The sequence below is a fragment of the Siphateles boraxobius genome, unplaced genomic scaffold, assembly GCF_051911475.1.
Source record: "Siphateles boraxobius isolate OS27281-9 unplaced genomic scaffold, OSU_SipBor_1 98, whole genome shotgun sequence".
Classification (NCBI taxonomy): Eukaryota; Metazoa; Chordata; class Actinopteri; order Cypriniformes; family Leuciscidae; genus Siphateles; species Siphateles boraxobius.
Genome location: NW_027509228.1, coordinates 848904 through 864803, shown reverse-complemented (window position 1 = coordinate 864803; position 15900 = coordinate 848904). Strand labels below are relative to the sequence as shown.

General features: G+C 36.8%; 1 long non-coding RNA gene across 2 annotated transcripts; it reads right to left on the bottom strand.

Moving 5' to 3' along the window:
• Positions 1-1460: 1460 nt before the first annotated feature.
• LOC143733356 (uncharacterized) lies at positions 1461-15605 on the bottom strand. 2 transcript variants are annotated; one of them, XR_013201326.1, is made up of 2 exons: positions 15485-15605; positions 1461-2118 (listed from the first exon to the last, which is right to left on the bottom strand). It is a non-coding gene; the product is annotated as an uncharacterized LOC143733356 (long non-coding RNA). The 2 variants fall into 2 exon arrangements; XR_013201327.1 differs by having other exon boundaries at positions 15510-15605.
• Positions 15606-15900: the final 295 nt, after the last annotated feature.

Sequence of the window (15900 nt, the reverse complement as noted above, 5' to 3'; positions counted from 1 at the left end):
GTAGGGAACTGAGACGTTACGTCTTCCTGCCACTTCCGCTGTACCGCGGGGATCGCCTGAGTTCAGTCTCGGATCTTCAGCGAAGAAACATATCTGCATGTTGCCGGCGTCCTCCTTTTATACCCACGAGGTAAGGCGGAGATACGCAATGCAAATTCTGCAGACCCATGGCATTTCTTTGGCTCGTTTTGTATACTCGAAGTCGATAGGCTTTCTAAGCGAAACCCCATTCGTCGTCATCTGACGCAACGTCTCCGTTCCCTACTCAGGGAACGAGGGTTACATACGTAACCGAGACGTTTTTCTTTCCAAATGTTATAGATTACCAAAATCTATACTTAGAAATATTATAAAACAAATAAAACACCAAAAATATGTATACTTTTCCAATTTTAGGTCAATCAGTAAGATTTTATGGTGATTTGTAAATTTGTCCATATTCGTGCAATGGGTATTCTGGATGTATAAGGGGTGGGGAGGTGTGGGGAGGGGGGGGGGGGGGTGGTGGGTGTATGTCAACTTAAAAGGTTATTTAAGTAGTCAACAAAGATATAAATCACCTGAGACACAAACCTTTGTAAAAAAAAATCATATTCTGGAGGTTTAAATTACTGGGGTCAAATTGACCCCAGTGGGTAAAAGATGTTATCGGATTTGAGGGTAACAGGAGGGTTAAGATAATGTGAATTATTTTTTTTTTTTGGTAGGGACTTTCCATTGACTATTTTTATCTATTTTTTTCCATACACAGCTAATAATATTTTCTACACCCTCTAGGAAACTCTGTTTATTGAACAGTTTTCCTCATGGAACACAATGCAGCAGATTTCAGGTTTGGTTGTCACAGTGTAGATTAACCCTGGTATAACCCTTCTGTTTTTGCATATTAACAGATGCAACTTGCATCTATGAATGCCAAGTATATCTCCTTTGATGTAAGATCACCCCCTGCTGTTTAAATGAATTATACTTGTATCAAAAGTGCAAATGTATTATTTTCATAGACTGATAATTGGGACAGTTTCCGGCCAGTGGTTCTTAAGTCTAAATGCATTGTTTGAATAAGGATACAATATAATCTGTAACAGACAATAATAAAGGTATTAATTTGTATGATTTTGTTTTGGAAGAGCAATTATGTGTAAAACTGTGGGAAATGAATAACACGTCCAAACGTTTGAGAAAATCTGGGATTCAAAATCTACAGTAAACCTGGAAATAAAAACAGTATTTGACCAACTTAGAATTAAAAACCTTATGACTTAAAATGTACATGGAATATTTTAGATTATGCACTATTTCAAACAAGTAATTTTTTGAATATAACGTTATCTTGACAGTTAGATATTCTTGATCCAAAGAGCACATTGTGCTTCATCTGAAATCATATTTATTTTTTATTTTTTTATTATTATTATGAATTTTTTTTTTTTAAGTAAAACAAAAGCTTTGCATATTCATTTATATGAATAACATATAATATTATAATATAAATACAATAACACATATTGCATGAGGCAAGAATTTAAAAAGAATTAACTGAATTTCCATCTGCTCTGATGTTTTGGGCTGAAGTCTGAGTAGACAAAACAGTGAGAGCGTCAGGCTTCAGAGTGAACCAAACTGTGCTCACGCTACTGTGTCCAGACAGGACTACTGGAGCAGAGATCCTCTCTTCTCTCTCTCTGTGAGCAGAGGAGAGGGGACAGTAGTTGCCGCTGGCAGGACTCTCACCGTGGCTATCCTAAATCTCGTCCCCTGTCGCTGGCAGGCTCCGTCGCGGTGGCGTCGCGTGACATTCTTTCCCACAGGCGGGCACATAGTTGCAGCCTGTCCTCATGCGCGAGGGCCTGGGACCAGCCAACAGGCGCGGGTCACTTCAAAGCCGTTCAAACTCACAGCTGCAGCCTGTCGGCCCCGCTGCCCCGCTCCAGTTTGTAATCAATATTAAAGGATTGACCCCGGAGACATCTCTGCCGCTGTTCACACTCCACGGCCGAAAGACCCTCCTCTCGACACGACATCAGCTAGCGGCACGGCGAGAAGAGAGAAGGTCTCAGCAGATCACCATCATGACGCACCTTCACATCTTTCCTGCTTTTTTTCCTTCTGAGCGTTCTGAAATAATATCATACATCTCAAATTATACCGTTCAAAAAACATTTCTGCATTTTTCAGTACCTCTGTAATTGGAGTAACTGCATCGATGGGAAAGTGCTGTGCGTTATTTACTGACGACATGCGAATGAAATAATACAGACGCAGCCGGATCATTTCCATAATGACCAATGCAATCTATCAAGAGCAGCGCAAATTAGCGTCTGGTTTAAGACGTGCTTTTTTCCTGGCGGTAAACAATGGCGCAAATACAATTAAATTGCGCAAACCTTATAATTCAGACGATCCTTAAAAATATTTTGGTTTGTAGTAACAGAAGAAAAAAAAAGGGTCGGTAGGTAGGTCTAAAAAAAAAAAAGTAAAATTTTGGTCATGGTGATTACATAGGTATGAATTTAAACAATATTGCATATTGTGACGCCACTGACTGGGTCTTCAAACCGAGCATCCAGCGCTAGGTGTCAATGCAACCTACAAATCAGAGACCGGTTACGTTTTTAGGGCTGTCACTTTTGTGAAAAAATCCTGATCGAATTTAGAGACGGAAGTGTTCATTCAATCGATTGTAAAATCGATTTTCCACGTCTAAAGACGTTTCCATTTTCGCCAAATATAGGCAAATCCACAGACAACTAACAGGCATTAGGACAACCGTAAAGAGGGCGCTTGGGATGTGCACAAGTCGGCAATATTTCTGATGATTTATTGGAGTGAAGTTTCGTGCACAATGACAAACAGGAGTGTAACATTCAGGGATTGAAATTAACACCCTCCAACCCGCCAAATAAGGGTTAAAATGAACTTTGGCGGGTAACGCTGTAAAATCACTAGCCAATTTGGCGTGTTTCTATGTCACTTTGCTCGGGAATTTCGTGTAAGCCAAATCTGCGTGGATTTAGCGCAAAAAGCAACTTGTGAGTCCTCATGATATATTAAATACAGCGTATTGCACAGAATCTGCGCATTTCTGGCTTACTTGAACACACACGTCACTAAGCAACAAATAACGGCGCGCTTGTTCACTTGCATTGAAGTAATAGCAAATATTAAAAAGCATTTGGTTAACAGAAAAGACATTGTTATTTTCTGTGTGCTACTGTATTGATCTGTCCAACTAAAACACATTTTTGGTAAAAAAAAAAAAAAAAAGGCCGGTGGCGGCGGCTCACTTTGAGATTTCAATTTAAAAGTAACAACTTTGATTTTAGGGTCAAATTGTAGCACGTCCTCAATAGTTTGAGTTTCCTCCACCAACATTTCAGTGTTTTCCTTCAGAACAGTCGACAGATCACCGTTAGATAAGGGAGAAGGGAGGGGTAAAGATCTGGGCACAGTTTTTCCAGAACTTTGTGCCAAGTTGAAGCGGTGTTGAGATGCATTTTGTAGATGTATTATGGTGCCGGAACCCGTATGACTTTGAACGGTGACTGCGAACATTTTATCCAATCATTTTAGCCAATCATTACCAAGCTCGAACAGTGAATGAAACGAAGCGGACGTACAAGCCATAGTGTGACATGCCTAAGCCAATGGTGTAAACATAATCATAGATGACGATGACACCGTTTTTATTTAAAAGAAAGAACGTAGCATACGTTTGTATGTAGGCATAAGCAATTTATATTCACAATACCTACTGAAATATAATTAATATTTTATTGAATTTGTATTATTTGTTTGAAGAGTAAAAAAAATAAATAATCGGTCGGTCTTAACGCAAGTCTACAACCGGCAAGTCGGTCGGACGAAAAAGGGGAAAAAAAAACGTCGGGACTACGCCAAACAAGAATATTTTAAAGGATAGCCTCACCTCCTTGCATGATTGATTTAAAATTTAAATACTCTCCTTCCAAATATTGCGTCTGAAAGGAAAACTCCTAAAAATGCACTATAAAAAATAACTGTGTCCACACCTTCTGGTAATCTTTAACTGCGTGTCTTTAGAGGGAACGCCAAAAGAGGGTTTGCGCTGGTCCAAGCTGTTAGTAAACCTGGCCCTGAATGTCATTCAGGTGTTCTCTTGTATTTTCCCCAATTTTACTTCCAATTTTTTTCCCTTTAGATTTCGGCTTTACATGTAAAACCATTCGAACGGATGGCTATTTACAGATTTCAATTTCATAGAATGCGATATTACCTAACCACTACTTTAAATCACACTCTTTTGATACCAATCAAGTTGCATTTTTGCTTGGTGATTTTGCAGATTTTTTTATTAAAAATGGAAAAAAAATAAAAAGTTATAGTAGATTTTGACATTTACTTGTCAATTTACAGGAGTTAGTGTTACCAAACTCAATTGTCATTGTTTCCCCCCCCCAAACACTCAAATTCAACAGCTCAAATTCACTTCATTGGATGAGCCCTTGTGAAAAAGAAGTTAACTTTATCATTCTTAAAAAAAAAAAAAAAAAAAATACTTCTTATAGAAGTAATATAATGTAATGTTTTCGGACACTTAATTGCATGTTATTTACAATTAAATGAAAATGTAGTTAAAATGTATCTTACATGCAGTGTTAACTTAAGAGTCCTCTTTTGACCCATTTAAGTTGGAGTTAAGTAGATCTTTATATGCAATTTCATAATGAATTATATTTGTCTTTGAAAAATGGTTAAAGTGTGCTGAATGCACTTTCAATAATTTAAGATATGTATATAGAAAATGTTACTGTAACTTTAAATGTAATATCAAACAACTAGGCTAGTTAAAATTGAATCAAGTTCTTTACATGTGCTTTATGTTAGTTAACAACAAAATAAGTGTACTTTAATATTCTTGTTGTGCTTCAGTGGCGGTTCTAGACCATTTCAACTGGGGGGCCAAGCTGGGGCCAGTTGAACTGTTAGAGGGGCCAGTAACATTTAGACCTTATTGTTGTCATATCATTTTCTGCACTGCACTGCAGGCATTAACAGGCAAAATACCATGTTTATAATCATTCAACAATGTATTTGCATTTCCATTATATTTTTACATTTGCATTACATATTCAGTATTAGTCACAGTAACTGTAATTGACATGATGTCCTTCTTTCTCTTCATTTTGGTGAGAACAATAGAGCAAAAGCAATGGGGACCAAGAAGCGTATTAATTCATTTACTGAAAATAACTGACTTGCTAGGTAACTACTAACCGTTTACAGGGTTCCTGCACACTTTTTAAAGTCAAATTTAAGGCTTTTTAAGACCTGAAGAAATCAAAATTCATACCGTACATTAGGGGTGTGCAATATTGACAAAAATATATCTCAATATTTTCAATGTTTTGTTGATAATTAGATGATATTTTACTGATTGTGTTTTTGTGCTGGTGCCATGGCTGGTTTAGGCCTGTTGTTGACTCACAAAGATATTCATATGTTTTAATATTCTATGCAGTGGTCAGTTAACAGCAGGGACCGAAATTAATTTAATTTTTAATTAATTTAATTTGCCACCTTAAATTGATTTCCAGGGGCATTTTCACCTATATATGGACATTCTTTCTAAACTTATATAGTGTTATGAATCACCTTTTATGTCAAATACTAACATTCAAATTATACAGTAATTATACTTACTTACAATAATACTTAATTATACAATAATTATACAGTGCCACTGTTACCAGTCAAATTAAATCATTTAATCAAAATCCAACTTTGCAGTGCAGAGGAGACACAGAAGCGGCATTAATATATTTACACTCCATTTACAATTGCATAAATAAAGCTATGAGATTTTTTTTTAAATCAATATTTAAATATGAAATGATTTCTAATTTTAACGTTTTAATTAAAGGGTACTTTAAATATGAAACTAAAACCGCGGTGGCTAGTTTAGTATGCCCCTACTATTTAGTATGGGAAAAGAGTAGGCGAGCGAAAAAGTATGTATTAATCCAAAAGAGTAGGCGAGAATTACCTGGGTGACGTACCAATTATCGCGAGATTTGGACTTAAGTGCGTTCGAATGTGCCTACTTTCCTACTATATAGTAGGCGAAAACAGTACGTGAAGGAAGCAGTACGTTCGAAACATCAGTATTCATAAAAGAGTAGGGGAGAAGTTCCCGGATGGCTTACTGCTTCCGGCCCGATTTTTGAGTGCTCAACCGATGGATACTCTTCTATCCCAGGAGGCCACGCGAGAGCATACGTCATTATCAAACATCACGGAGATCAGCGACGCCGGGGGTTTTCAAATGTGAGTAAACACGGTTCCTTATGTGTTAAACTACAATAGAGTAGACGTTTTAACTGTTGAAGGTGTAAAGTAGTTAGACAGTATAGTATAGTTGTGATTTTGCTGTAAAAACATGTTTTGTATAGCTAGCTAACAGGGGAGCTCTAAGCACACGTAACGTCTCTAAAGTGGATTTACATAACCATATACATCTTAAACACGCTTATTTAAAATGTCTATTTACATCTGAAAGGAAAATATTGTAAGTATTGACATATTGCAGATGAGCACATCACAACATGAAAAAGACATCTGAGTGATGTATGTGTGGCATTATCATAGGATAGGATAACGTTAATTCACTGTTGTCAACACTGTTGCCATTAGACTAATGTGCTGTAATTAAGGTAAATAAACAAATCTATAAAGTAACTAAACATGTTTTTATTCAGAATGGTGTGAGCACTGAGGATGAGGATCCCAGAGCTGAATCCTGGAAACGGTGCCATGGATGAGACTGTCATAAGATCTCTCCATCTGCCCTTATCGCCTCAGATTGTGAAGCGCAGCGCAGAAACAAGCTCCGGCACGAAGGCACGGTCACCTCTGGTGAATTCATCAGAATAAAGCCGCAGAATGGGAACCGCTGTGTTGAGATGGCAGATGTGGGCTTCAGCGCCCAAATACATGCTTGTAGTTTGAATAAAGATTTGTTTCATGTGCATGATGCATTTGTTTATTGTGTGATGGTTACTTTTATTTGTTCTTTTACTCATTTATTCATGTTTCTTATTGTTGTCAGTATATAAAATATAATTATTTAATGTATGCATTAATTCATTGCTTGACTGACAATTGAGATGTTCACGTGTATTCATGCATAACTCATATGACAAAACAAATTACATTTTGCTTGTTTTATTAAATTACATCATTTTTAGTACATAAAAAAGTAATATAATTAAGTATTGGTCCGCATTTAATATTATTTTGTTTAAGTGTACTTTGTTACTGATGTTATGAAGTGTTAGAGCACCTGTCGCTCATATAATTTAAACTTATAAACTTATTACATAAAGATCATGGAAAGATACTAGTTGTATCTAACAATGAACAATCATAATGACAAAACAGAAAACATTTAGATCATTGGTTTGTGTACATCATAATATGATATTTATACACAGGAAAAAAGAACAATAACAAGGCTAAATATCTTTAAATATAAATAGTTCTTCATAATACATTAAAAAATAGTTTTGTTGTTGTTGTCTGAGGGATGAAACGAGAGGTAAATTCATCAAGAAAAGAGGAAAACTTGAAGGAGAATCTTTTTGGGTATAAAATAAAGAAATTAACAACATATTCAAGAGATAACGATTTTGGGGTTTCTTAAAAAAATCGTTATAAGGAACTGTGAGTCACATTAGAAGGGTTTAAAATATAACAACTTAAATCAACCCTAAATGTATTCACAAAATACATTGGCAGCTGTTTCTTCAACAATACCACAAAATGAGCAAGTTTCATCAATATCAAGATATTTACAGATAGATGAATTAAACGTGTCGTTCATCTTTTAAGTTGTTGTGCTTGTGATAACGTGTCATAGGTCACATGATAACGTCAACATGGCGGATAATGTCCGGATCGCATTCATACTCAACGAGATTTGGCTATAAAGTACCTACTCTTTTAGCGCTCGTTAAGTAAGTACTCATTGAAATTAAGTAGCTACCTACTCATTGAGTATGCGGTTTGGAACGCAGCCACAGTCTTAATAAGCGAGTTGAGGGATTCATTCATTCAACCGATTTGTTCAAACGGCTGATTCATTTGGGAAAGGAGGAAGTGATTCCTTCAAAACGCGGATTTCAGTCAATAAATCTTCGCTGTCTGTTGCATTGAGACTCTGCTACGGTTTCATTTTGAAATTCTAGTCGGCGAAATAAAGGGAAAACAAACAATATTGCCAATATTGTGTCTAAAACGTAACTCCCAATGTTAACTTATTGTTAATTTAACAGTTGTATAACATCAATATCACAGTTGCAATTGTGCATGGGCAAACGGCACTCTTGCTGATCTGATATTCTAATATAAGAACATAATATGATGTAAATATAAGACAAACTAATTTGGGGACATAGCCTACCTATGAACCGCACACAGCAGTGAAAGGACGATAGACAAATGCGATGTCAGCTCACATGCCTCGTATACAGTTAAAACATTGATTACAATATCATAATAGACAATACACATCGCACATAAAGAATGAACTTGCAACTGAACTGACATTTACCAGCTTTCTTCTTCTCTCCTCTCTCGCGTGCAGGAGACAGACGTTATTCTGCCGCGATTCCCGCGAATGTGATGCGATTTGTCACGTGAACAAGCAAATCCACAAAGATAGAATAATAAAAAAAATAATAATACGGATACAACGATAGCAAAAAAACTGTTTTTTATTTCACAATATTACAACAATAATTCACACTCCACATTTAGGGGGGCCAAGCTTGTTGTCACAGGGGCACGCCCCCCCCCCCCCTCTAGAACCGCCGCTGTTGTGCTTTAGCGTGGGATGATCAGACTGCTCAAACCAGAGCTTTTTTTTCTTTTTACCCTTTTAACCTAAAAATGTTGACAATATAATGTTGACAGCAAAAAACCTCCCGCGCACTTTCATGCAAAGAATTAGCTCGGCTTCTTTTAACTTAACACGTACTTGTGCGGCCATTTCTACAGCTTAGTGAGCTTACAAATTTGAGAAGCTGTCATTATGACAGACAAATGTTTAGCTTTGCTAAAAAATAAAAAAAACATTAAGAAAATGTTTAGAAATTGATCTTGCAATTGAAAAAAAAACATCAAGGACTTGACATTGAGTCAGTGAGCCTGCTTTACAGTTTTTAGTGAACTGTCAGGACACACCTTGTGAAACCGGGACTTCTGGTCACTAGTTTTTGGCCACGCTGAACTTTCTAGCACAAAGATAGCAGCTGACATCAGTGATTAGCTTATTAGCCTTTCTGTGATGAAAGGGGAATATAAAAATCCAATTTGCAGACTATATTAGGCCCGAAGAAACGTGATCCGCTCATATTCAACACATTGCGCTACAGTCGGTCACAGACAATCCTTCCATGCTTTTTCATAGTAGTCGTTGAAATAAAGATCATAAAATATTGATGGCGCACCATTGGGGAATTTTCTCTGATACAGTCCAGTAAAAGAATAAACAACAATTTTCCTCAAGGCATTTCTATTTAGGCCCGGATAACCTGACAGCGATGCGAACCACCTGGATTAGCATTGGCGTTGTTGCTGTAGGCGGCACTGTAAATTTGTCAATACTCTTATACTTGGCATGTCTGTCACAACAAGACTGAGTCATTCATAACAACCATGTTTTGATTACAGAACTCTGCTTTCTGAATAACAATCATTAGTAATGCTGTACTCCTGTCAGACCCATCAACAAATTAGCCAGCTGGCAAATTTAATAGGACGCTATAGGTTATTAAGCTACAGGCTCTAGTATATTTCCTTTTCACATTAGAGTAAAAGTTATGGGATTGATGTAACATCCTTTAGTCACTAAAGCAACAGTGAGCGCTAACTGACAGCTGCCCAGCTATTCTCTTTTCCAGGTGTGCTACAGTAGTAACTCTCTGCAGAACGCTTGATAACCGTTCATTAAAGTTTCCGTTATCCGGAGGGAATGTGAGCAGCTTGGTGATTTCCCTCCAATGCATTTGTTCACACACAAACAACACGTTACTGGTTTTACACCTCACTTTCGAGTGGAGTTGACTAATGAAGCTGACGACGTCGACCGTTTTCAACAATATTACACATAGAAAGAATATAAGTATGCAAACATTATATAAATGCAAGAACAAAGTTAAGGCATGTTGCTTGTTAAAGTAATCTTCCACAGATTCCATGGGACAGAAAGAATGAAGTTGTATTTTAAAGAAATATCACTGCATCAAATATATTTAGTAAATAGTTTTATATTTCAAATATAAATATTTTTAAAACATAGGTTTACCATGGGAGCCGCAATTTCCACAAAAAATACCATAGTTAGTACTACAGTAAATCTGTGGATGCCAAAAAGGAAATGATGTCAAATTTTGACATTATTTGATTGTTACCATGATCTGAGCATATCTGGCACAGGGTAAAAAAAAAAAAAAAAAAAAAAATTTGGAAAATTTTTTTTGGAAAAAAGGTTATGTTAAAAATATTTGGATATTTTTTGCCAATTGTGGCTCATTAAAAGTGTGACTGACATTTCTACAAAATTTTACAGGAAAACCTGTAAGTTGTCAAAAGTCTTAATAGTGTAGATCCATAGCTCACACAGAAGTCACTACTAAACCAAGAGGTTTTCTGTTGGTCAGTACAGCAAATCTGCGTGAAATTACTGGATGATTGGAATTCAGCAGTGGAATCCGTAAATGTAACCGCAGCTTTAGTCAAAAGGCTTCTCTTTCGCTATTTTTTTTTTTTCTTGAGTCATATTGGATTTTATCATAAACTTTGGTGTACCAAAAGAAAACCTGGATAGCATGACTACTAGAGCTGCATAATTCTGAAGAAACTGAGAATTTTTTTTTTTGAGATTACAATTCTTCCATGATTCTGAATAGACAACGAACCAAAATAACATGTCATTGACTAGGGGTTCTGACTATGTCAATAGCTGCAGTCTATTAACAAATATTGGTTTAAATGGTGAACGATGTAAATCAATGCATAGTTCCCTTGTCGCCACCTACTGGTGTAACGATGTAATTGATACAATATTTGTAAAGATACTTTCAAAAGGTTTACTCTATTTTGCTTGCTACCGTAGACATAGATTTGAATGTTCGCTGTGATCGTACTTGTCTAAAGTTTAATAGACACAGCCAAATCATTGTCATTTAGGAAGAAGGTCGCGTGGGTGTTTGAATTGAGATCGCAATGTTTTAACGATTAATCATGCAGCTTTCCCCCTTTTAACGATTAATGATGACCCCCCCCCCCCCCCCCAAAAAAAATGGCTCAAATGATTACGTGTACCTTAAAGGAGCATTGCATAGGTTCTGAAATTTCTAACCGTTACTGACACCAGTGGCTGTTAAAGAAACTGCAGCCAGTCTCATGCTCATTCTCGGTGCGCACACTCGTACGAGTACGACCACAGCAACCAGAGAGTTGTAACTATGTCTTACCTTTGCAGTAAAAAGAAAGCCAGCTCGGGGTCTGTTTTTATACCCAGCGCTGACCGGTGCTCCCTCCAAGAATCAAATGCCGCTCCGATGTTGACTCTTGTCTTATCTTTGCCCGACGCCGGTCACTCTCTATTTTGGCCGCACTAGATAAGGCTTTTTTTTTTTTTTTTTTTACTTACGAGGAGTTTCCGTGGGTGTCTGGATTGTGCTGGAGGCTGGTCGCTTCTTTCAGTCCGCAGAGTCCATTTGAAACACTAACGTTACTGCTAGCGATTGCCGGATGTAAGCCCAAGTAGACGAGAACGCGCATGACGTCACATTTTGTGAATTTTCGCGCCAATTCGAACCCAAATCCTCCCCACACAATTGACCTGTGGCTAAGCCACGCCCCCTCCACTCACTCGGACAAACAGTCAACATTCGGTGACAGGCGCTATGGCAGCGGTCACAGTAGGAGACATTTCACAGGGGACAATTGATGATTTTTGGAGACAGAAAGATTATATAGATATATATTTTCGTAAATAGTTATCTAAAATATTGTGCTTTAATATGTAATTAATGGTTCATGATCAAATTAAATATGTACAGGTCTAAGTTGCATCCGTTTCCAGGACAAGCCTTTTTACCATCTTTACCAAGAGTAATGTTACCTCTCCGTTAGTGCAACAGTATTTACATGAATCATTCAGCACAACATTGCTAACATTTCTTATCTCGGTTATTTACAGATACGTTAATGAAGCTAAGTGACATGATGTACAACGCAGCTAGAAGCTAACGTTAACGTTTTCTAATGCTAGGCTAACGTTACGTTAGAGATGTAAAAGATAACGTTCAAATAAGTTGTTGACTTATCTTAGAACAGATGTAGACATCCTTGTTTAATTTATCCACGTTTAGTTGGTGTTGTGGTCTACCATAACTTAATCCAGACACTTATCTCGGTTGAGATGTGGTTTGGGAAAGGGTGAAAAATACACACCGTCGCCCAGCCTCTCGGGATACCTAGTGTCGGAGTTGCATGTACTCCATGCACACCGTTTGACCATTTTAAACTTAAAAGAACAAGAAAAGACATATAAAAACGAATGAAACCTGACTGACTGCAATGCATTTCAATGGACGAGGAAGCAGAGAATGTCCGAGTGTATGGGATAGCTATGCGCACTGTGATTGGCTCATCGTGTTTGGGGGCGTGGCTTAGCCATAGGTCAATTGAGCCTACAGGCTGATAGAGGCAACCGTGGTGGACATTAAGGTGTCATTCTTTCTATTACATTATGGTTGGGTCATAAATGTACAACTGAAAACTCTATATTAAAGATTAAAGAGTAAAGAGTAAAAGAGTAAAAAGCTACACATAGCCCCTTTAAAAAAAAAAAAAAGAAAAAAGAAAAATCTGCCTTAAGTGATTATGTGTAATCACAGATTATACTTTTAAAGTAGCAACAATAACTGAACTATAAAACTATACTTATTATACTATTATATAGACTGGCACTATACTTACTGTACTATTATATAGACTGGCAAAGAAAACAAACTTGTTTCCATAGAGCCAAATAAAAAAGAACTAAGAAGAACACACGGGATGATAAAAAGCCAAAGCAATTACATCCCAGCAGAAAGAAGTAAAAATGAAGATGATAAACTTGCACTCAATTGACTTATGATTTATGACAAGACTTTCAGATGTTACTAAAGTCGCATTAGGAATGCACTGATATTAAAATTCTGACTGATAACCAATAAATGCCTACAGCATTAAAATTATGTAAGTGAAATAAAATGATAAAATCTAAAACACCAACAAATCAAAATCAATCAATCATTCTAAAAGTTAATAATGTACAGTATGAAAAATGTAGGCTATATTCATTTAGAGTTTTACTAAATATTAAATTTAACAGTGTTACTGAATTACTAGTGTTTATTTTTATTATTTTTTAATAAAATATAAGATGAACATTAAGTGAGTGTTATGTATCGTAATCTAAATGTACGAACACTACACATGAGCTCGTACAATTAAATAAGCATTATCAACAGATATTAATGAAATAAAAAACTCAAAAATCAGCCAGCAGCCAATATGGCACTGAATGTCACCCAAGTCAGCATTGTTGATATTTACTTTATCACTGTCAACATGTGCAAAGGCACAATATGTGTATGAACAGGACAAATTCAGCCACATCGTTCAGTGAACAGTTGTCAGTCTGCAACTTTGCATGTAATAGGAAGGAAATTGATAACGCTGAGACAAAATAGTATATGCACAGTTTTATACAAACTGGAAGCTGTGCACTATTACAATAGAATTCTAATACAAGTATTTCAGTACGTGAAGATTTGTGTAGAAGTATGAGCGTGTGCATGTGACAAATGCCACACACACAGTCATCAGTGCCACTTTTCTATTGTTGATTTATTTATTTTTGGTGTCTGTATGACTGATTGCAGTCTTGACTTGCAAGTGCTAGACATAATTAATCAGCAGCAACAAATTAGGAAAAGTGAGAGACCCTTTCTTTGAACGCATGCAAAGAGGACTTAGGGAAGGATGCCACGGGTAGTTCAGTGGTCCCAGCACAAGCCTCAGACTATTAACAAGCTCCTTTGCCTTGACCCTCTGTCTCACACACACTAACACACACACACACACACACACACACACACACACACACACACACACAGTGTGTCAAAGCCAGAATTATATCAGCATCAGCATTCTATAACGCAGCGTGTAATTCAATCAAGACTTTGTGTAAGCTATTCTTTGAAGCAAGGGTGGTATAAATGCTCTCTCTCTCTCTCTCTCTCTCTCTCTCTCTCTCTCTCTCTCTCTCTCTCTCTCTCTCACACACACACACAAACACACACACACACATTACGCTGGTATCACTGTACTTTGTTACAGCCGCCAAAGCTCTGAGTCATTCTGTAATTTTAAATAAATACTTATGACAGCTTTTAATAGATGCATTACAGAGTCATTCTGTATACAGTGTAATTTAGGTTACTTCAGCTCAGCAAGAATTTAGAGTCAGATTGTGATTTGTTGAACACACCTGATTGCAAGGGCAGAGGGGGCTAGTTGTCACTTTTTACTCAGGATAGGTTTATTTGTTAAAATGTCCATTTCTGTATACAAAATCTGTTTATATGTGGTGGAATATTTCCATCATAATGAAATACTTAAAAAGCAAAATAATTATTAAGCACATAATATATTCATGAAAAACAAAAAAAGTTCACCAAAATAATAAACCATTGCGACAGCTGTCCCAATAAAAATGTGAAAACTTGACCCCAACTCAAGTTAAAATCTCAAAGTTACTGAAATAAAGTTATTTTGACTGCATGTGACAACTCGCCCCGGTAGTCTCCTAGAATATGACTTTTAGAACAGCACATTAAGATGAACTTTAAGCAAACACCAATAACGCTTAAAAGTAGCTAGCCTACATTTTGTACGGTGCCATCATAAAATCCACTTCACGTGCACGAGCAATAGTAGGGCGATGGCACTCATGTGACTAATGCAGTTGTTCAACAAAGCATTCAAACAAGTGATAAAAACTCAGCCGTCGTTTTATGAGCTGAAGCCTGACAGAACCTGATAAATATTTCCACTAATAAAAAATAAAAAAACTGGAACAGGAAGAGTTATAACTACTACAACACATTAATGTTTTATTTCCCAAGTAATCCGAACCTGCCAAAAATATCATGGGCTGGATCCATGAGACGCGCCAAAACCACACAATGCAAATTGCTCGAGACTATTAGTAAATCTTCCGTTTAAACAATGAAGTAGGCTACATTGATAGGCGAAGCATATTATTAAGCAATATCACACGAGTTCGCGCTATCCGTAGGAAAGGCCACGGGCTGTGTAGCTACTTTTTTTTTTTTTTTTCCACACAACAGTTCAAATAACAAGTTAAAATTGAGCAACTTACATTTTATATGCTACACAATATTGACCGTCTGCTTTTGCGCCGTCGATGACAACCGAATGAGCCCTTGCGTTTCTCTCAGCAACATAGAATCAGTTTTGAAAGGATTCAATGACTCACTCATTAAGACTTGTCGCCACCTACTGGCGACTCGAAAAATATCACTCAAAAAAGTACTTTCAATTTGCATTAAATAAAAAATAAAAAGGTAGGCCTAATTGTAACTTTTTATCTAAAAAAAATCTGCCTTTTTTCTCGCACTTGCCAGCTTGTGTCTTGCGATTCTAACTTAGTTTCCCCTCATATTTGCAACTTTATATCACTCAATTCTGAGGAGGAAAAAAAAAGCAGAATTGTGACTTTATATCACAATTGCGAGAAGCTTTTTTCCCCTCAGAATTGGACTTTTTATCTTACAA